This window comes from Cuculus canorus, chromosome 12, assembly GCF_017976375.1.
Source record: "Cuculus canorus isolate bCucCan1 chromosome 12, bCucCan1.pri, whole genome shotgun sequence".
In the NCBI taxonomy this organism is placed as follows: domain Eukaryota; kingdom Metazoa; phylum Chordata; class Aves; order Cuculiformes; family Cuculidae; genus Cuculus; species Cuculus canorus.
The window spans coordinates 22,320,367-22,326,366 of NC_071412.1; the positions used below are offsets into that span (position 1 = coordinate 22,320,367).

The following is a 6,000-nucleotide window of genomic DNA, read 5'->3' on the forward strand; positions in this document are numbered from 1 at the left end:
AGACGGCTGCATCTAGCAGTCATGTAACAAAGCCCATCTATAAATAACCTCTCCGCAGGAGCCAAGACTCCAGGACTTGTCTCATGTTTGCAGCAAGCACGGCCAGTTTCCTCCTCCATGCTAGCCATGTGCCCCCTCCTCAACGAGTCCTGCAGCAGGCAGCTCTGGGGATGATACAGATCACACTGGTGTCATTCCCAGGGCCTCCCTCTTCTGTATAGAAAATGTTCCCCACTATACAACCTAAGCCTCCCCTGGTGCAACTTGAGGCCATTTCCTCTCATCTCATCTCTCGTTCCTTGGGAGAAGAGCCCCAGCACCCACCTGGCTGCAACCATCATTTCTGGGAGCTGCAGAAGAGAGATGAGGTCTCCCTTTAGCCTCTCTTCTCCAAGCTAAACATGAAACCACGAGATCTGCCCCAGGAGTCATCCAGGCACAAACCTCATCCCAACCGTGGACGCTCCATCCACCACTGAACTTTATCCCTCCCACTGAAAAGGGCTCAAAAAGGCACTGTGCTTTGATTCCATGTGCGGAATCACAGGTGGAGGGAACCCAGTGCGTGGGATCACCCCACATCCCAGCCCCTGGATGCAGGAACAGCACTGGGCGACACCATGCCAGCCCCGAGTCTCTTGTGGGTTCAGGGGAAGTAAGGTCTGCACAGAGACACCAAAGCAATGTTGGCAAACTGTCAGACAAGACGGCGGCAGCCTGAAGAACCCCAGAAGTATTTTTGGAGAGCACTTCTTTCCCTGCAGCAGCCACCCCACCTCCTCCAGTGCTGTCCAACCTCCCAGTTGCTGCCTCCAGCAACCACCTCCAGACATGCTGTCATCCCAGGAACCAGAATATGTTTTCCCACCACCTGTGGGCCTGTCCACCGCAGTGCTCCCCATTTACAGCGTCCCCTCACCATCAGGGCAATCAGTGCAGGGGATCCCGCCTGAAGCACACATTGGGCACAGGACACACTGGGTCTGAGGAGGCACAAACCGCACCAGTGGCTCTGCTGCCTCTCCCGCAGCAGGACTCGGCGAACCCACACTCCTCACTGCCCAGAGCCACAGTGCACGTGAATGAGTGGTTGTGCAGCAGAGCCGAGTCTCCCGCGGCTCCTGTTTGCTTTGCCCTTGTTTGCGGCAGCAGCATCTGGAGCCTCCTCAGGAGAGGAGGGAAAAAAAATCCACCCACCCTCCTCCTGACGAACAACCTCTCCATCAAAACAAAGCCCGAGCGGCGGCCAAGAGCTTGGAGGCTCTTTTTGTTCCGCGCTCTCCATGCTGGCCTGGCCCGCCTCAGCGCTCCCAGCATGGGGTGCCAGGCAATGGCATGGGCAGCCAAGGGGCGGGAGACACCACCAGCGATCCGACACCCATGGCCGGCTCAGCCACGGGAGCAGCCGGCAGTGCAGATGGGCTTCCAAGCATGGCCAGCATGTTGGCTCCCTGCACGGCCATTTTGCCGAGCATGGCCGCTCACCGAGCCAGCCACTCCCTCCAGAGCCCCACACACTCTGGCCACCCCAACGACCCACAGGGTCGCGGACAAGGCCGTTTGCAATCTATGCACTCAGGACACAGGCGCTCATTCCTCTTGCTACTGCAAGCCAAGACAGCTCCCATCACTGCCCCGCAAACCCTTTGGGGCTCAGCAGCTGGGCCGGCACATGGAGAAGCCCAGGTTCCCAATCACAGCCCAAAAGGAATCCCAGCCCAGTGCTCATCCCGCCCTGGAGACACTGGGTTATTCAACAGGTTTCTGGCAGGGCCAGCCCCATCCCTAGTGAAGCCATCGTAAGTGTCCAGCAGAATGATGACATCACATTGGAGGAGAGCACGCGGGCACACAGGGACCGCCACGACTGAGGCCACGATGAGCACCTAGAAAATGGGCGACCAGGATATTTGATTCCCGAGGCACCACCCTAGAAAGCAGCTGCCACAAGAGCCATGGGGACACCAGCAAATACTTCCATGGAGGGCACAGGCCATGTCTACAGGCTCCCTCTCTGCGATGGCCAGACATGGGGAGCATGGCCAAGGGTGCCTGCAGACACCACAGCAGCTCCAGGACTGGCAGACATGGAATTGTTTGACAAATCCCAACGCAACACGCTTCCCTACACCCAGCACGGGCAGGAGGTGGCAAACCCTCCAGTGAGGTGTTAAAGCACCAAAGCCGATGGAGGGGCAAGCGGGAAATGTGGCACTGGAGCCGCTTCTCGAGGGAAAACCACTCCCTGCAGAAGTGCTCCTGGGCCCAGACATAAAGATTACACAGCTCCCTGCTGGCTGGAGCCAACTGCTCTGTGCCACACACAGGCAGGTCACCTGCCCTGTGCTGAGGTGGTGGAGGCAGAGGGGCTCGCTCCACCATCCCCAGACGAACCCAGCCTCCATGCCAGAACGGAGGCCGGAGCAGCGCTGGGTTACACTGAGGACAGGCTGCCCAAGAGCAAAGGTCGGGCTGGGGGCCAAAGTCCCGCTGCAGCCATTCCCCTTTTGCTCTGAAGCAACTTCCTTGCTTCCCAGACGGGGTTTGTCCCCAGCGTGCAGGAAACCTGTCCTCTCCATGTACCCACCCTGCCCAAAGGCACTGTGCTCCCACCACCAGCACGCGCCTCCACCATCAACTGCCTCCAGGAGTCTGAAAGACTATGAAAGCCAATGAGACCACATTTGGCACATTTTCCCGGGATCACCCTTCTCAAAGCAGGGCTGAACCCGCCAGCCTTGTCGGTGCAGTTGTACCCGAATCTGACAACAAAACAGCAGAACCATCCTCGTGGGGCATCCATATGGAGATGGTGGAATGGTATGGGGAATGGTTTGGGTTGGAACGGACCTCAAAACCCATCCAGTTCCAGCCCCTGCCATGGGCAAGGACACCTCCCACGGGATCTGGTTGCTCCATGCCCCATCCAACCTGGCCTTGAACCCCTCCAGGGATGAGGCAGCCACCACTGCTTCTGGGCAACCTGGGACAGGGCCTCCACATCCTCATCGTAACACATTTCTTCGTTCTTCCCAATCTCAGTATCCCCTCATCCAGTTTAAAGCCATTGCCCTTGTCCTGTCTCTACAGATCCTGTTAAATAGCCCAGCTTTCTTGTAATTTATATTTTCATAAAGGCGCACTCTCCCAGGGCTTCTCCCAACCCACGTCACTCCCTGTCTACACTGACATTGGGAATTGCCCCCTCCAGGTGCAGGACCTCATACCTAGCCTATTGGAACACATGAGGCTGGCAGGACCCGCTCTCCAGCCTGCCCAGGTCTGTGATGTTCAGCCAACAACAGCCGAACATGCTGGATACTTCCCAAACTACTTCCCAAGCTCCAAGCACTCCTCAGGCTTTCCCAGACCTGTATAAGCGCCCCCCCCCGCCCCAAGAGTTCCTCCTCCTCAAACCATCCAGGTGCCCCACAGCACAAATAAGCTTTCGGCACCCACAACTTCCATAGCCACATTCACAACCATCCTGCCAAGAGCAGCTGCTCATCTTCCAGTGTCTGGTCCTGCAGCTGGGAAGGATAAGGAAACCTCATGTCGTCTCCATACCACTCCTTAATTTTCCAGAGCTCAGTCACGTTCCCAGAAGTCTGCCTCTCTAGCAGACAAAGCACCAACCTGCTTAGCAGCTCTCTCCCAGAGCCATCATATGCCCAACCACCCCCACCAGTCTCTCTCTGCACACACTCCATCCTTGGCAGCAGAAACATCTCCCCAACATCTCACTGGTTCCAGCGCCTCTCCCAGATCTGCTGAGCACTCCCCACTCATCCCTCACTGGTGCCCAGCACTGTAATCCCCAAGGTGAATCAGAAACACTCCGGGGAGCCACCAGCCATGGACACAGCTACCACACCTGGTACCCCCAGGCGTTCTCCCGACACCCAGGCCCTTCTCGCTGGCACCGGGGCTGAGCCAGCCAGAACACAGGCTCTGGATGCTCACCCAGCCATGACAAATGCGTGCCTCCACAGGCATGGACCAGCAACACCACACATGCAACCAGTGCGGAGCAGCATCTGCTCTGAGCACAAAGACCTCCACACACTCCCAGTCTTCCCCATCTTCCCGTGAAAATCCCATCAGCCACCATAGGTAACCAAGATACAAGACACCTGAGTGACCTTATTTGGAACCAGCTGCGCAGCCACCCAGACCCAAACTGCTACTCGGACAGATTTCACATTTACCAACACATCAGGGTCTCACTCTCTGCAAATGATACAACTGGAGAGAAATCAGTTCCTCTGGGAGCTCCAAGAAGCAAGGATACACAAGGCGAAGCCATCAGGAAGCAGAGCATGGCAGCCAATGGACACTGTTAGGAGCTGGAGCAGGCATCCCCCCAGGACATCACCTTCCCCATCAGTCCAAGCTCCTCCTGCAGAGCGACAGGAGCCAGAGAGGCCTGGCCCCACTCAAGCACAGACGTGGCACTGAAGAAACCAAACCCTGGGGTAGAGCAGGATCATAATGCTGGCACACAGTGAGTGCAGGCGATTTGTCGGTGCCTAGTTCCCAGAAGCCGGAGACAGTTTGGTTGGTGCCTTCCCATTGCCACATCCAGACCTCGGCACATCCCATGGCCAAACTGTCCTCACAGCAGACCTGAAAAGCTCCAGTCATGCATCAGCATCAGGCCCATAACACAGAAGACACACCATCCTGCCGTAAGCTCCCACCCCCTTGTCATCCACATCCCAGCATAGCAGCAACTGTCAGAGCCAAGCGACAATGCCACCCCCATCTAGACCCCAACACTTTTCTTACCTTCTCCGACTTCACCTTCTTCAGCTGCCGGCACTCACTGTCCCCATCCTCCAGCTCTGACTTAACTCCCAAGGGTGTTGAGCGCCGCTCCTGTTTCAATCGCTAACACTCCCCAGCGGCTCGGCAGCCGCTGGCTCCATCCCCTGGCTCACGTCATACTGTCCACACCCTCACTGCCAGGGCCAGGGGCTGCAGCACACTGGGCTCCTTCTCTGCTGCAGCCCCTGCGCTTTCACTCCTTTCCTTTTTGCTTTTGGATGAGCCACCATCCTTCTCCTTCTTGGAGCCAGCCACACTGCGAGACGCCTTGGCCGACTTCTCTGAGCCCTTCGGGGTGACGGAGGGCACCAGGCCACCCGAGTTTGCACCGTCCCCGGAGCGTCCCTGAGCCTCTTTCTTGCCGCCAGCTCCCTCACTGGGAGCGAACAAGGAGCTCCCCGGGGCTGGCTTCCCACTGTCCTTGCCACTCTTGCTCCCTCTTCGACTTGGATTTGCCTTCCTTTGCCCTGTGGGCCCGGCACGGGCTCACAAACTTGATGTTATCCGGCAGGGTTGCCACCGCGTTGGTGCGGGAGCCCCACCTCCTTGGAGCCTGACATTTCCAATTTCTGCTGATCCTTCTCCAAATCAGCGTCCAGGTCGATGATGAGATTCCCTACGCAATGTCCCACTCATCCCCGCTTCGTACGTCTCAACCGGTTCGCATCGATTCCTTTCCCTCCGGAAGCTCCGCTGCTCAAGGACATCTTAGAGTTAACAGACTCTCGCAGTTCCAGGCTCTGCCCTGCCTCCAGGCCCTGGCGTCACCTACGTCCTTGGGCGGCTTCCAGTAGTCGGGGGTCTGCCCAGGTGACCACAATCGCTGCTAAAGAGAGAGCAGAGAACAGGGTTACATACACAGATCTGCACCTCTGGCAGCCACGCGAGCGCTGGGCAGGGCGGATGCCCCCTGCCTCCCAAATCCCCCTCGCCCAGCATGAGGCAGCCTCCTCCTGCTGCCCTCCCACGCTAAGGGCTGCTCCTCTGTGTCCCCGCCACAGGTGCCATCTGGCCCTAGCCCCTGATCAATACCAGCCTGGCAGGTCATGGCTCTCAGTTGCAACAAGACATTCCTCGAACGTTCCCCCGCTCGCCATTTCCCTCAGAATTATCGAGTGCTGCCCTTGAGGGAGTGCTGCCTGGGAGGGAGGATTTTGCTCCTTCCGATGCCAC

The 6,000-nt window shown here is 57.8% G+C and overlaps 1 protein-coding gene across 1 annotated transcript in view; it reads right to left on the reverse strand.

Moving 5' to 3' along the window:
• ZNF609 (zinc finger protein 609) overlaps positions 1-5,655 on the reverse strand; it is a 33,209-nt gene extending 27,554 nt beyond the window's left edge. Inside the window, exon 1 of the mRNA XM_054077657.1 lies at positions 4,789-5,655. The gene's annotated coding sequence lies outside the window, so the exon portion shown is untranslated. The remainder of the gene's footprint in view (positions 1-4,788) is intronic.
• Positions 5,656-6,000: the final 345 nt, after the last annotated feature.